Below are 17,536 nucleotides of genomic sequence, written 5' to 3' on the forward strand. Positions count from 1 at the left end.
TCCATACACAGACCCGTACGAATACACTGTCGAATCCAGAGTGGCAATTAAAGCAGCAATCTGGAACTTATTGGAATGAATACAAGGTTATTTACCAATCTGAACCAATCTGTATGTTAGGAAAACCTAGTGGTTGGAATGTTGCTCTGCCTCAAACTCCTAAGCACAGTATATATATATATATATATATACTGTATATATATATATATATATATATATATATATATATATATATATATATATATATATATATACACGTATATATATATATATATATATATATATATATATATATATATATATATATACATATATATATATATATATATATATATATATATACACGTATATATATATATATATATATATATATATATATATATATATATATAAATATATATATCCCCTTGGCCAAGCGGCGATTCCATCTTGAATGAGCTCTAGATTTTTGGTCTCAAACCGAGATACACTCTAAGAAAGAATTCTGTGACCGAGTAAATAGCACTATTAGAAAAAGTTATATTTACTCAATAAAATCACTGAATATCATGTATGTGATTGTTTGAGTAGGTCACACCAAACAAAATGAGTAAAAATCCAACTGTTCTTTTTGAGTTAGATGTACATATATTATTTGAGTTAATTTCATGAGAATAAATTAGTATTTGACCAACTGATTTTATTCATGAATTATACTCAATTTGTTTTGGTAATTTTCCTTCATAATATTTGAGTATGGAGTACTTATATGGATCAATTTAAAAAGACCCTTAATTATTATTCATTCCAACTTAATAATCTTTCATCTCTCACAACAACTTAAACAATTGAGTAGATATGACTAAGATTCAAAATTGTACACAAGGGTTCATGGGAAAGTTCTACTGGAACATTCTGTCAACAAACAGCAGCAGCAAACATCTTCTTCAACAAGAAACCTGGAGAGTGTTTGCAAATATTGGTAAGTAGATTTACTGTATCTTTGTGCATATAGGCTACACAAATGTATTGGGTATAACTTATGTTCTTTACAAAGGTTTGCAGCTAGTTAAGGTTACAGTGAGAGGAATGTGCAAGCCCTCTAGTCATTGTGACTTTTTGCATTTATTACAAGCTATGCACAGCTGCATACAATGGTGTGTACAATGAAGATAAAATGCACAGGTATACGCCTACATTATTATCTACATGTCTTCTTTTTTACTCTCTTCCCCTCATCTCTGTCTTCCAGGTTAGTGCAAAGTTCAGGATGATCACCCCACTGAATCTTGAGCCAAAATGTATGGCAATGTTGGACTTCTATACCCCCAAACTACTGTCCATGTTCCAGTCCAAGAAGGGCAGTTTGGGCACAAATGAGTATTGTACTTCAGGTATGAAACTTTCATTTACTCTAACTGCTTTAATTATATTTCACCTGGCTAATGACAATAATTACTATATTAATTTATGCTAAACTCATCTTTATCCCCTGCAACTCTCTCTCTCCTGATTATTCATTTCTAAATGTATGTCTTAATAGCTACTAAGGACAGTCTCCCAGCTTCCGTTGCTAAAACTGGGTTGTGGAAACAATTGTATTGCCAAAGTTTATGTTAGTTATGAAAGTGCAGTCATACTTTTTCTTTATTGTTCAAATAATTATTTTTCTATTCTGCAGAGAGGAATCCCCAATCAACGAACACGAGAGGTCATCATCCGATGTCTCATCGACCATCTGGAAGAAGATAGTGTCAAGATCAAGGACTTTCAAGTTAGTAAAATAAATGTTTTGACGTTTTAATGTCATCGTGGATGAGACCATCACATGCAAAGGAACAGCATAGTGATGTCCAGAGAATGAGGTTGTGACATTGGCTGAATGGCTGTTGCATCCGTTGCATGTCTGGTCCAACTGATTCAAGATTATGCCCAGGGCTGCATGTGTGGAGACAGCTAGGATTGCTCAATGTGTGTCTGTGTGTCTTGTAACATTTAGCCTGAAAGTGAGCTCTAAACAATTATCTTCACAATGTGTGCAGGAAGGAAGCTGCTGGTGCACCTGTCAGAGTAGAAGAGAAGTTGACAGAGGAGGTGATGATGAAGATGAAGATCTACCTGCTGCAGAACCAAGAGGACTCAATGAATGAACCTACTGATGTAGGTATTGTGATTAAGGGCATCACTGCCCTCAACAATCTTGGGGGTCTGCTGCTATCTGTTGGGACTGTTCTATGCCTTTAATCTGAGATACCCCAAGAACCTCAGATATGGTCTTGAGATGTTCCAAAAAGTACTAGTTGAGTTGGATCCTGGACACCTTTCAGCCAAAGTTCAGAGACTGAAAAAATGTCTGCTTGCCGACTACTGTTCAGCAAGATGCTCTCAGAAAGTGGGTATAACCTACTGAAAGTGGATTTATTGTCAAAACAGCATTTTTGCAATGGTATTTGTTGCTGATAGTAATTAGTTAATGTAAAGTGTTTGTTTCTGGTGCATTCGAGTCATAATGCAAACAGGTCAGTTTAGCATATAGACATTACACGTGTGCATAGTCAATATGTTTAAATGTTGAGCTACTGTAAATGCTTATTTATTATTTCATATTCCAAGTTGTGATTTTCTTTCATGCCAAATGGCCTCTGACTGTCTTTAATGTATTTTGTGGTTATGACTTACTGTTCATTTGATGGGCTCATTGTTCTTATGGTGCATAATGTTTGACAGACTGCTTACTTACAGTATGCACAGTTCAATTAGAGGTACTTATATACAGTATTGTGAACACACACTGCTCTTTAGTAAACAGAATTTTAAAAGTGTCAGGGATACCCCTTTCCTGATCATTATCTTTAAACATATTGTTTTTGCAGGCATTGTTGCATGTCATTTACATACTAAAGTATGTTGAATGTTCATACTTGATGTGGTGTTACACTGGTCAAAATTAGTTGATTAAAAACATAATTATCTGCATAATTATTTCATGTGTATTCATTTGACATCATTTACTCCTGGAGTAAAAGGTAAAGTAAATGAAAGGGGTAAATGGTACTATATGAATTAAATCAATAAAAGTAAATGAATAAAGTAAATGTGACATATTTGTTTTGTTAAATCATACTCTAATATTCAATTAGATCTACTTAATATTTCAATGTATTTACTTGTAGTCTTTTGTGGCATTGACTGAATAATTTAATTATATCTACTCAATTTCTTTAGGTCATTGTACTCAATTTTAGTTGTTAATAAGTATGTAAAAGTTTTGGTTACTTTTACTCAAATTAATTGAGTATCATCTACCTGATTTCATAACAGTAATATTTACTCAATATTTTTGAGTGTAAAAATGTTTCACCAATAAAATTGAGTAGAGCCTAGTTTTTGTTTTTAGAGTGTATAGAGAAACGTATACTGGGTTCAAATCTCGGGTAGGACATCAAAATGATCAGATTGCAACTTTAACGCTCAGGATTAAATTAAGACTTTTACAGTGTGTGTACAATGACACACACGCATGCACGCACGCGCACACACACACACACACACACACACACACACACACACACACACACACACACACACACACACACACACACACACACACTTGCTTACTTTGCTTATGGTTGTCCAGTTCGTTCGTGGCTGAATAGCCCTATCCGGGATCCACAAATCCTATTGCAGGTAGGACACGTAAATGTGGTGGTGGCAACGGCAACCGTAGGTGTGTTCCTCCTGAGTCTCCTCTCCTGTCTCCTGGCTGTCCTCTCCTCCTCCAGCATGCGGGTGCCATCCAGGCATAGCTGACGCCAGGTGTTACGGTCAGCAGCCACGTCCTCCAGGGCCTCGGGTCTGATTTTACACTTCCTTAACCCATTTAGGCCTAAAATTATTGAATGCTTTAACCAGTGAAAAATAGCAGATATACAAGCTCACAGCGCGGCACCGAGTGCCGCGCTGCGAGCTTGCAGATCTGCTATTTTTGAAAAAGTCGTGAAAATGTGTGCAAATCTTTGAATATATGTATTTTCAAAGCAAACGTTTGTAACTCAAATTTTGCTTCTGGGTGCCCTGGAACTAGATATTTTGAAATGGGGGTCCGTGGCCAAATAAATATCATTTTGGGGGTCCTTCACATGAAAAGGTTTGAGAACCACTGACATAGTAGTCTCTCAAGAACAGACTAACTGAGCTCCAGTTAAGTGAAAAGGACCTTTTCTTTGACGATGGCTGGCCAGATTGCTGACATAGAAACATAGGTATTTTTCATCTTAGAAGGATTCAAAAGACACTTATAGAATCGGGTCAAAATTCTAATTTTCACGATTTTTCAAAAATAGCAGATCTACAAGCTCGCAGCGCGGCACAGAGTGAGCTTGTATATCTGCTATTTTTTTATATTTAAAGCATAAAATAATGCGTCATGATGTGTTCAGGCCTAAATCAGTCTTCATCTGGTCTTTGTAGCGCTGCTTCTGCCCTTCAGCAGAGCGTGGACCGTGGTGTAGCTGGCCATATAACACTCTGCGAGGCAGGCGGTCTGAGGGAATCCTTACCACATGGCCCAGCCATCGTAGCTGGTTTTGCTGAGTATTTGGGAATGAGGCACACGATCACGCCAAGTGATTCCCAGGATGCGCTGTAGGCACCGTATGTGGAACTGCTCTAGGGCCTTGATGTGGCGGCTGTAAGTCACCCAGGCTTCACAACTGTAGAGGAGGGTGGTGATGCAGATGGCTGTAAGTCACCCAGGCTTCACAGCTGTAGAGGAGGGTGGTGATGCAGATGGCTGTAAGTCACCCAGGCTTAACAGCTGTAGAGGAGGGTGGTGATGCAGATGGCTGTAAGTCACCCAGGCTTCACAGCTGTAGAGGAGGGTGGTGATGCAGATGGCTGTAAGTCACCCAGGCTTCACAGCTGTAGAGGAGGGTGGTGATGCAGCTGTAAGTGACCCAGGCTTCACAGCTGTAGAGGAGGGTGGTGATGCAGATGGCTGTAAGTCACCCAGGCTTCACAGCTGTAGAGGAGGGTGGTGATGCAGCTGTAAGTGACCCAGGCTTCACAGCTGTAGAGGAGGGTAGTGATGCAGATGGCTTGATAGACAGAGACCTTTGTGTAGAGATGGAGGTTCTTGTTTTGGAAGACCCGACGCCTGAGTCTCCCAAAGGCAGCCGCTGCCTGCTTGATTCTGTTTTGGACCTATATAATATTAATTCAAGTGGCTCAGCTCATGTCGCTCATCATCAACACCTTCTACCCCAACAAGGAGATCTTCCTCAGGGAGCGAATCACCTCGGACGCTCTGGACAAGATCCGCTTTGAGAGCCTGACGGACGCCCCCAAGCTGGACGCCTGCAAGGAGCTGAAGATAGACGTCGTCCCCGACGCGGCGGCGCGCACTCTGACCCTGATCGCTGCCAGGACGTCCACGGCCAGGGGGTCCTTCACCGTCAAGCTGGATGGTGGCGAGCCCATCTGCCGCGGCACCAAGGTGGTCCTCCACCTCAAGGAGGACCAGGTGGAATTCACCGAGAAGAGGATCAAGGAGGTGGTCAAGAAGCTCTCTCAGTTCATGGGCTCCCCTATCAGCCTGTTGGTGGAGAAGAGGATCAAGGACCAGGTGGCCCACTCTGCGTTCGTGGTGGTGTACATGACGGAGCCCATGGACGAGTACTGTGTGGGGCAGCTCAAGGACTTTGACGGCAAGACGCTGGTCTCAGTCACAAAGGAGGAGCTGGAGCTGCCCGAGGACGAGGAGGAGAAGAAGAATCGTCTGGAGGACCACAGCAGGTCCATCAAAAAGACAATGTGGATTATTATATTTCGCTGGTTAATCCTTCTCTTCGTATTTCTTCCCTTCTCATTAGCCCAAGGAAAAGCCGTCGATCTGAGTGAACAGAATGTTCCAGCCAGCAACACAAAGGAAACCCCTTGGTTGTATTTTGAGGGCAGGCGTTGGATGCATGTTGCTGAGCCTCGTATCTGGGTAGAAGCTGAGGAGTTCTGCCTTTCCAGGAGCGCAAATCTCTTCTCAATTCATTCACAGGCAGACAATGATTTCATTGTGAAGATGATCAATCAGTATGCACCTGGTAAGAGTCACTGGACAGGGCTTCATACTTTGTGTCGGCAGCCGTCGGCTGGCTGCCTCAACGCGCCACGATGGTTTTGGACCGACCGCAGCCGAAGTGACTTCACAAACTGGGCGCCTGGTGAACCCAATGATATCGACGCTTTTGAAAGCTGTGTGGAGATGTATGCACATGCTGGGTTAGTGGGAAAATGGAATGACGTTCGATGCGGTAGGAAGAAACCATTCATTTGTGTGAGGGATGCAAAATATGCGTGAGGAGAAACAGAAGGTGTGAGTGATTATAGCTCCACTAACACAAACGGACATGTTTCAGCCTTCATCGGTGTTCTTCAACCCACTGAATGACTATGTTTAATTCATTCAGAACACAACAGCTTGTTGTGGGGTAAATAAGAACACATACTCATGGCAGGATAAACTCACCGTCAGTGTTGGGGAAGTTATTTTGAAAACCTAACTTGTACAGTCACAAGTTCAGTTAACTTTTTTTTCCCCCCAGTGTTAAATTGAGAATGTATTTGGTCCTACAAAAAAAGGCACATTGAGTTTTATACTTTTATTTCACAAAGGTTGAACTTTCCTTTCTTTTGTAAACATCTGTGTTCCTAAAATAAAATAAAAAACAGTAAAACTACTTAAGTTTAAAAATCACATCAGTGTGAACTGAGCTGTGGTGTCCATTCATTTCAAGGCTGTGTGTGTGTGTGTGTGTGTGTGTGTGTGTGTGTGTGTGTGTGTGCGTGTGTGTGTGCGTGCGTGCGTGCGTGCGTGCGTGCGTGCGTGCGTGCGTGCGTGCGTGCGTGCGCGCGCGTGCGTGCATGCATCGCTCAAAATAAATTGGGCCTTGGTGTATATGAAAAAATATATAATATCCTAAAAAAAGGGCACTGCGTGTGTGCGTGCGTGCGTGCGAGAGGTGTCAATCATCATGGTAATCGTCAGGGAGCGTCTCTGTTTGTCAACATGCATTATAGATGTACACCAGGGACCTGTGCCACTGAGGAAGGATTAAGGATTTAGCCTGGATTAACCAGCTAGCCTGATTAAAGTTAGCCTGGATCAGGGTTCAATCGGTTTCATGAAAGCGGAATTTGTCCATCCATAGTTGGTTTTATTGAAGAGACGGGGAATACAGGTTAGACAGATGCAGGGACGTGCTGGACATTGGGGAAAGTGGGACAACTCCCGAACGGAAATGGCAAATCTTTGAGTAGCAGCATCGCTATAGAGAGAGATCTCTCTCTGTAGCGCGCAATGAGGGCCTTGTTAGGATAAATTATGATACATAATTATGTTATTGGTGTATGAAGCTCATATGACCATATAAGATATTATTATGAACTGAACTCACAGTATAAGAGACCACATTTTGGTCGCATACTGTAGGTTCAGGCAAACTGATTAAAGGTCATAATAACTTTGAATGCCCTGAATAGAATCATGTTTTGATATACTGTGATACTATGATATAAGTCACGAGTGGTGGAAAATTACCAACACTACGTGTCCCTTTCTTCCTGTTACTTCCTTGTTATGATATAGGAACGAATCAATGAGTTCCTACTACTTCCTTGTTATGATATGGGAACAAATGAATAAGTTCCACGACTTCTTACTGTCATAACTGTACTCTTTATATACATGTTAAACTTCCATTTTGGAAGAGAGAGAATTCTCGACCTGACCGCTATGGTTGGGGAGAGAGATTAGAAAGCTACCACTATGGCAGCCCACTGCTTTGTCTACCTTGTCTGTCTCTCTTCAATACAGCAATCTAAGATCAGTCCTTTGGCTCTTTGTCTCTTATTTTAATTATGGATTTAGAGATCCATAATTTATTATTAATTGGTCCTTCTCGAGTGGAAAAGCTGCGGTGCGTTTGACCAGCCAGGGGGGGACTTGAGGAACCGGTACTGTACGGTCCCTCTCTCACCAGGGCTGGTCAAAGCGCTCCGACACGCTTTAAAAGTCCCAGCCAGGAAAATTCTCTACATTGCTGTATTATCAGACAAAGGAATTTATTTAGACAACAGTGTTATGAGTTTTCGATTAATGTGGAACCGCGTGGACCCCCAGGAGCAGCGGACCGTGTTGGACCGTCTTCCTTGAGGTTGGATACTCCCCCGGTCCTGGGCTGCATCTGGGATTTCCACGCTCGGCAAATTCCTAAGTGATTAAGATAAGTACATATTTACTAAATCCCCGTAACGTGTCGTGTCTTTGAATTTTGAATTAACGATGTTAATGTAATGATAATTGATATGATTTGTGAATTAAGTGTTCTCCCTCCGTCGGAGGAGTCGGAAAGCTCCTAATAATGTTTTCGTTTGACACGCGTCGTAAATTAACCCTTATCTACTAGATACAGATGGTCGTAAAACTCTTTGTTTCATCTTTGTTTCAGGGTGTATGTACAACACCTTTAATCTATTTTTAACTATCTCTGGTTCGTGCTCTCGCTCTCTCATTGTGATGAGGAGTGCAGAGACAATACTGATTTTCAGACTTTAACTTTTTCGGTACGGTCGTCGTGTTCCACAAGTTGTTGTTCAACTTATTGTTTTGTTTGGCTTTAACCTAGGGCGTGTGCTGTTAGTCTGCCTGTTGGTTATAGTTTAATTGTTCCAAGCGTGCGTTTTTTAAATCAGCTTGATGTTTTTGTCCTCCGCGAGTGAGTGTCTGTTAGATCAATTTGCGGAGTGTTTTGTCATTATTTGTTATCTGTTTTATGTACCGATAAATACTGTGTTTATTTAGGTCTCTCACTTTCATGGCTTGGCCCAGCCATTGGAAATTGAGGAACAATATTTTATCTTTAAGACTATATGTTACTGACCAGTTCTGTTTTCTGTAATGAATAATACTTTTAAGACGTTTTAAAATGTCTCTGAGAAATTAAAGTTAAGATTTAAGATTAAGAATAACTAACTCAAATTAATGATGTCTAAATTAATATAATATGTTGTAACGTTAAGATTTAAAACCTCCAGAGGCTTCTGGGTGTGTATTATAGTATCATTTCATTTATATGATGAATGAGTTCTCTGTGAGAATGAGTTTGCCGTAGGCTACTGTATGTGTGAGGGTGTGCACAAATTTTGGGGAAGTGCGTGTGAGTGGTGTTCTGAGAGAGTGTGCGGGCGTGCATGCCGCCCCCCCTCCCTCATCTTGTCAACCCCCCCCCCCCCTAACTCTGTGTCTCTGACCCAGTATGTGAGTGTGTGTGCACTTCTGAGTGCAGCGTATGTGTGCCTGTCTGAGAAACCACCTGGAGCCTTCAAGGTCAGATGGTCTGTGTGTGAGAGAATTGTTTTGGGAACATGTCTTGTTTAGACTTTCCTTTCTCCTATTTTTCGTAAACGTTCTGATTGTTTACTGTCTATGGTATTTTGTTTAATTGTCCTGTTCTCTTACTGTTAAGAACTTCATTACCCAGAAATCTCTGTTTTGGAACGTCACGTCCCTGGTTACCATAACAACCAAATTAGACTCCATTGTTGAGAAGGACACAAGGTCGCTTCTCGCCCCTGAGGCGTATTACTTATCACTGACAGTTTCAACTGACTCCCCTGTGCCCAAGCTGCTACTGTACTGTACTGTAGTGTATGATTTAAAGCTCATTTCATTGATTTAAATAATTTAAATTATTTTATTTAACTTTTACAACTGTAAAAAAGGGGGGGAGTTTAAGGTGTTTAAGGTTTAATATATTTTAATTTTGATTTGTTTTCATTCATTTAATTTGGTTTTTCATTGATTTATTTGAAACTTAATTGGAAATATTTCTGTTTCATGGGCTGACGCTGACGGAGAGAGGAGGAAGGCAGTGTGGGGAAGGAGGAGAATTGGGTCATCATCGAGAACCACCTGACTGAGATGGGGTGCAGACGAACCACGACCTGAGGCCCGGCCAGACCAGTGCACGCCAATCAACCGCAGCGGCACGATGTAAAAATCGTGCCTTGTCGGTGAGAATTCTGTTGCACTGTTGTTGATGCCATGTGTAGTACAAACACTATCATGATGAACTAAATTGTTGTTGAAACAGTAAACTGGCCAAGTCTTCGTCCCCCCTAGGAATCACCTGAGAAGAAAGAAGCGACCCAGAAGAAGCAACCCCACATCAACTGCATCCTGCGTCCTCCTCCCTCACGTCTCTACAATGCCCCACCACGTCGTCATCATCATCATCATCATCATCATCATCATCATCATCATCGTCATCACCGTCATCATCGACTTTTTAATTAATCTTTTTTAATTTTTCATTCTTTAATTCTTTATTCAATTTTAATTCTGTCTTCATTTCATCTGTAAAAAACGATGAAATGATGTGTGAAGTTTCTTTAACTTTAAGGATTTATTACAGTTCTCTTTTGAAAATTTGAATTTCTAAATATTATTAAAGTCTTCATATTATTATTATTATTACCCTGATAAAATGTTTAATATGGAGGTCATATGAACCTCATACAAAAATTAAAAGGATAGATTGTTAGGATAAATTATGATACATAATTATGTTATTGGTGTATGAAGCTCATATGACCATATAAGATATTATTATGAACTGAACTCACAGTATAAGAGACCACATTTTGGTCGCATACTGTAGGTTCAGGCAAACTGATTAAAGGTCATAATAACTTTGAATGCCCTGAATAGAATCATGTTTTGATATACTGTGATACTATGATATAAGTCACGAGTGGTGGAAAATTACCAACACTACGTGTCCCTTTCTTCCTGTTACTTCCTTGTTATGATATAGGAACGAATCAATGAGTTCCTACTACTTCCTTGTTATGATATGGGAACAAATGAATAAGTTCCACGACTTCTTACTGTCATAACTGTACTCTTTATATACATGTTAAACTTCCATTTTGGAAGAGAGAGAATTCTCGACCTGACCGCTATGGTTGGGGAGAGAGATTAGAAAGCTACCACTATGGCAGCCCACTGCTTTGTCTACCTTGTCTGTCTCTCTTCAATACAGCAATCTAAGATCAGTCCTTTGGCTCTTTGTCTCTTATTTTAATTATGGATTTAGAGATCCATAATTTATTATTAGGCCTCTCCAACTCTTTTTCCCGGGCTGAATCAGGGGCCCAGCACGTCCCTGGGTTAGACCTTTAGCTTCCATGGTGAACCCTCCAACAGAACTGGCTCTGACTCCAACAGACCCCAGCTCCAACATAGAGCTGACTACAACAGACCCCAGCTCCAACATAGAGCTGACTACAACAGACCCCAGCTCCAACATAGAGCTGACTACAACAGACCCTAGCTCCAACATAGAGCTGACTCCAACAGACCCCAGCTCCACATAGAGCTGACTCCAACAGACCCCAGCTCCACATAGAGCTGACTCCAACAGACCCCAGCTCCACATAGAGCTGACTACAACAGACCCCAGCTCCACATAGAGCTGACTACAACAGACCCTAGCTCCAACATAGAGCTGACTCCAACAGACCCCAGCTCCAACAGAGAGCTGACTACAACAGACCCCAGCTCCAACAGAGAGCTGACTACAACAGACCAAAGTACAGAGATTTGGGCTAGCTTTTATACCGGGTGTCTATAATAATAATAATAATAATATCTGGGACTATAGCACTTTTCTGATTACTCAAAGACGCTTTACTCTTGGGCCTACGGGGGCTAGGGGGAGGGAAAACTAAGAGCAACAACTTTATTAGGAAAAATAATAAAGAAAATAATACAAACGAGATTAAACATACAACAATAAAAACATGAGTTCAAAAATGTCAACTGGGGAAGGCGATTTGGAACAGGTGGGTTTTGAAGGCATGGAGGGAGGGGGCATCTCTGATGGGCTTGGGGAGTTCGTTCCAGAGGGTGGGGCCGGCTACAGAGAAAGCCCTGTCACCCCAGGTTTTTTTTTTCGTTGCCTTGGGGACCTTAAGGAGGCCATCCTCACTGGACCTGAGGGAGCGTGTTGGGGCATATGGTTGGAGGAGGGCGGAGAGGTAGGGAGGGGCCAGGTTGTGCAGAGTCTTGTAGGTGGTGAGGAGTAGTTTGAAGTGGATCCGTTGTTTGACGGGGAGCCAGTGGAGGTCATGGAGGACTGGTGTGATGTGGTCTCTGGAGCGGGTGCTGGCCTGGATGGTGAATGGATGGATGGTGGATGGATGGATGGATGGTGGATGGATGGATGGTGGATGGATGGTGGATGGATGGATGGATGGATGGTGGATGGATGGATGGTGGATGGATGGATGGATGGATGGTGGATGGATGGATGGATGGTGGATGGATGGATGGGTGGATGGATGGATGGTGGATGGATGGATGGTGGATGGATGGATGGTGGATGGATGGATGGATGGATGGTGGATGGATGGATGGATGGATGGTGGATGGATGGATGGATGGATGGATGGTGGATGGTGGATGGATGGATGGATGGTGGATGGTGGATGGATGGATGGATGGATGGATGCCTGGTGGCTTCTGGTTGGACGGTGCTGGCCTGGGAAAGAGAACATAAATTATATATATATAATTATATATTGTGCAGAATATTTATAGGCCTTTTGTTGCCGTCAGAGTCGTTGCTCTCACGCTGGCGACACGATGCAGCGCCGTCTCTCTCTCTGTCTGTCTGTCTGTCTCTCTCTCTCTCTCTGTCTGTCTCTCTCTCTCTCTCTCTGTCTGTCTCTCTCTCTCTCTCTCTCTCTCTCTCTCTCTGTCTGTCTCTCTCTCTCTCTCTGTCTCTGTACCATGTGATCATTATACATGGTCTTGTACTGATGAGCCGTGGTTGTTTTGTTATTTATTTATTTTATTTTTTTCATGTCAAGTGCATTTCTCGCAATAAATGCCTTTTGTTTTAAAAACAAAGCCTCAACCTGGTTCTCTGTGTCTGCGTCTGCGTGTGTGTGTGTGTGTGCGTGCGCGTGCGTGTGTGCGTGTGCGTGCGTGTGCGCGTGCGTGTGTGCGTGCGTGTGTGTGTGTGTGCGTGCGTGAAGCAGTGAGTTGTGAGGAGAACAGTGTTTTATTGTCTTCCACAGAGCACATTTTATGGGTAGAGAAGATGTTTAATGGCTGGGGGAGATGTTGTGTTCTATTCTGTTCTGTTCCAGGGAGAAGAAATGCTGATGGTGCATCTCTGCTCTCTCTGCACTGTTCCTCCCTTCAGGGGCGTCACAAGGGGGGGGGGGGGGGGGGGGGGGGAGTGGGACTGAGTTACTAGGGGCCCAAGGTGGTGGCAGGGGCCTTCATTATTTTATACTTTAGCTATTGAAAAATAGCAGATATACAAGCTCACAGAGTGCCGCGCTGCGCGCTCGTAGATCTGCTATTTTTGAAAAAGTCGTGAAAATGTGTGCAAATCTTTGAATAATATATGTATTTTTTGAGCGAACATTTGTAACTAAAATGTTGCTTCTGGGTGAGTCCCTGGAACTGAATATTTTGAGATGGGGTTCCGTGGCCAGATACATATCATTTTGGGGGTCCCTCACATGAAACGGTTTGAGCTCCACTGAGATAGAAACATAGGTTTTTTTCTTTGAAATATTCAAAGTTTTTCATGATTTTTCAAAAATAGCAGATCTACGAGTGCCGCGCTGCGAGCTTGTATATCTGCTATTTTTCAATAGTTAAAGCACAGGGGGCCCGCAGTGAATCCTTGTACCCAGGGCCCAGAATGTGGTGCGATGCCCCTGCCTCTCATTACCAGCACCTTTCTCTCTACCCCCCCCTCCCCTCCCCCATCCCTCCCCCCACCCCTCCCCCCTCCCCCCCACCCCTCCCCCCCTCCCCCCCCTCCCCATCCCTCCCCCGCCCGCTCTCTCATCCTCCCTCTCAGGCACGTGCACACATAGACATCGAAGAGGGCTTGAGCCCCTGCCCTTTTATATGTCTCTAAAAAGTGTCCTCTCCAGACCATGAATGCAGTTTTTTTTTACTATGGTGAAAGAAATGCAAATTTCATGCCATACCTAAAGGCAGTGTTCAAGAGAATCGCCTTAATGTCCAAACTCTCTTGACCTTGAATGCAGCATCTTATGTTGAAAGAATTTCCCTCTCTGTGTAGAAAGCATTGTCGTTACGCCACATCTCCAGTATTCACTTGATTATGCTTATAAGTGTGATATCACGTGCCAAAAATAGACGGCTATTTTCAATATTTCCACCAAAAGACCCTTTTAGAAATGTCAGCCGCTGCCCCTCTAACATTCTCTGCACATCCCTGTTCCCTCTCAAGCCCTAATTTATACCCACTTTGCAACTTCGGCGGCCGATTGGCTCAAGATCTTTCTGAGGCGCGTGACACACCACTCAACACGCCGCAGTGCGAGGACTTGCGAGCGGTGGTGTAAAGTCACTAAGTACATTTACTTAAGTACTGTACTGTACTTAAGTACAATTTTGAGGTATTTTTACTTTACTTGAGTATTTCCAATTTCCAATACTTTTACTCGAAATTAAATTGTATTAAAACTTTAGTTACTAGTTACTTTTCTAAATAATAATTATGAAACATACACTAGTAAGACCCCTCAGGGTCGCGTCATGTCTTGGCCGTCTGGCCAGTGATGTATATCAGACCAGTTACCCATATATGGAGACTCCTGGTACCCCTGGAGACCCCTGAGACCCCTGGTACCCATATATGGAGATCCATGAACTGTAGGGAGCCCAAACATGCTTACTCAGTTATTTGTTATGCGAAAGTCCTATGATGTCTATGACATCTGACGTCATACATCTGCTATTTTCACAATTTCTGCCACTATATATATGACAATTTGGTCAATGTTTAATTTGTCATTTTAGAGGTATTAAAAAGTCCTTAAATTGTCACTTTAGAAATGTGCAGATACCCTCTATACACTTAAACTTTGTTAGTTTGTTTACTGTTGAGTGAGAAAACAATGTTTCACATTAAGTTAATAATCTGGGGTCATGTGTGATGTGATGACGTCGTCAAACGATAAAGTCGACTTCAACTCAACTTTTTACTGAGTCAAGTCGACTTGCAAAAGTCACAAGTCGTTAATGCCCTAGTGTGCGCTGCTTTGAGCAGTGTCTGCCGCTCCAGCATTTGACTGATTGTGTTTGTCTGTATGTCCGTATGTACTGTATGAGCACAGCCTCAACAGCTGCAGTACCTCTGGGTGACCTGCCTTCAAGGGCCATGTTGAGCAGCCTAAAGCCCTTATCAGAGTCCAAGGTAAAGAGCCTATCACCGCACATTTTAGGTGCTCAGTTATCCACCTAAAGTGAGAAAACAAGTGGAGGCCATCATAGTCAGTCACGGTCAAGTCCTATCACTGTGACTGACTGGTCTAGATCGACCAATCAGTGAACGGGGTGATGGGCCGATCTGTCTGACCCATAGAGTTATAATAAGAATAGAGAGGACACCAGATATCCCCGCCCGTCCACTTGCATTGAGTTGCTCACCCAGCGCATGAGGCGTTTTCACCCCTTCTTCCGCGTAGTAAAACCGTGACGTAGTGGGGCCACTGTGACGCATTTTTCGCCATAGTTTGTGTTCATGGACGCGCTGGGGCTCAAATTCATGAACGAGCTCTTCCGGTATGAACGCGCGTCAATACAAAGAAGCCTAGATGCGCGTTCATGTGGTTAGTAGACCCAACTGCAGTACCTCAAAACAGCCACCATGTCCATTTGGTTTCAGGGCGCCCCCAGGGTTCTGGGGGCTTGGTCTGACCGTAAAAACAGAGAGATGTGTCGGGGTTTGCGGTGGATAGCTTGTCACCGCGAGTAATGACGCAATGTTGTAGTTTTATGACTTAAATATACTTAAAAAAGACTACACCGCGGTGGATGGCTTATCACCGCGGTGCTTACTATGATAGGGGCAAAAATCGATATTTTTGGCGAAACGTTCATCACAGAATAAGGATGCTGGGTTCAAGTATAGCTATAACCCCGTTGTTTGAAACTTTGTGCCATATACATAATCCTAACCCTAACCCATATACATAATCCTCTCCTCCCAACGTCTATCTGTCCTTCCCTCCTCCTGCGTCTTGTCCCACCCCCCCCCCCCCCCCCCCGCCTGCGCATCCCCTAAATGACAACCTCATCTCTCTGGCAGCCGTGGCCTGTCACAGCGGAGGGATCACAGCCCTGCCTGCCTGCCTGCCACCAATAATCACCTCCATTTGCATTTAGAGTGACTGGCCAAAAGGTTCAGCAGAGGATGCTGCGCACGCACACGTGTGTGTGTGTGTGTGTGTGTGTTTGTGCATGCGTGCGTGCGTGTGTGGGAATGCATAGCTTGCACAGCAGTTATCTGGGGTACGAGTGTACACAGGAAAAACTCAGCGTCACTGCACAACATTCTAATCAATATGAGGAGCGAAGCAGCCGTTCAGATTCCCAGATCCTGCAGCGGTGAAGATACGGCCTGCTCCTCCCAGGAAGCTGGGGAGAAGAAGTCACTCGTCCATCCTGATAGCACCACACACACACACACACGCACACACACGTTTACTCTTGACCCCTGTTTAATACCTGACGCACACACTTGCTTCTAAAAACGCACAGGCACCTTTTCACTATCTCCCCTCTTCCCCTGGTGCAGTCAGAGCCATATGACACCCTGGGCGTATATATATATATATATATATATATATATGATTATCTACTTTTATGATTATACTAGGAGGAAGATTTTTTCCAAAAAGTGTACAGAAAGAGTTAAAATTATGTTTTTTATGTGGCCACACCCACCAGTTCATTGGTATGCGTGGTTGTCATGGTGGGCGGTGACCCAGCTGAAGTTAGCCACACCCACATGTGTTGGGTGAATGGTCTTTAGGGGAGGGGTTGATTCTGTGATGTAATAAGTATCTGCGTTTTTGGACCGGCATGTTTGACCCCACAGGGTGGCAGCCTACAGCTAAAACCCAAATACAAAGGGAATACATAATTGCTCATATCAACCACACCAGGGGGTCTAATGAAGTACTGTCAACCTCCTAGACACATGAAAACCAGAAAAAGTACAAAACTATGGCACCGCCTCTTTAAAACGGTTCGGTTCTACACGGCGGCAGAACCGTTTTGGGCTCAATAGAATAGGGTTTATCAAAGCATGATCTGTCTTAGTCTTACCTTGGTCAGGAGAAAATAGTTCTTTCACAGTCATGCACAGTGAGACTAGACTAGTTCCTGTTATCCATGCTTATCGCTTAATGGTGTTGGATAAAGAAGGAAGAAGGAAGAGGGGAGAAGAGTTTCTGTTGTGTGCTTACCCACAGACATCAGCTGCTTCCTTGAGTGTAAACAGTCATGGCTCTCCTCTCAGTTTAATCAAACATGCCGCTCTATGTTACATTTCCTTTTTGAGGGAGGGGGGGGTCACACACACACACACACACACACACACACACGCACACACGCGCGCACACACACACACACACACACACACACACACACACACACACACAC

The sequence above is a fragment of the Nannobrachium achirus genome, assembly GCF_963921795.1.
Source record: "Nannobrachium achirus genome assembly, chromosome: 22".
In the NCBI taxonomy this organism is placed as follows: domain Eukaryota; kingdom Metazoa; phylum Chordata; class Actinopteri; order Myctophiformes; family Myctophidae; genus Nannobrachium; species Nannobrachium achirus.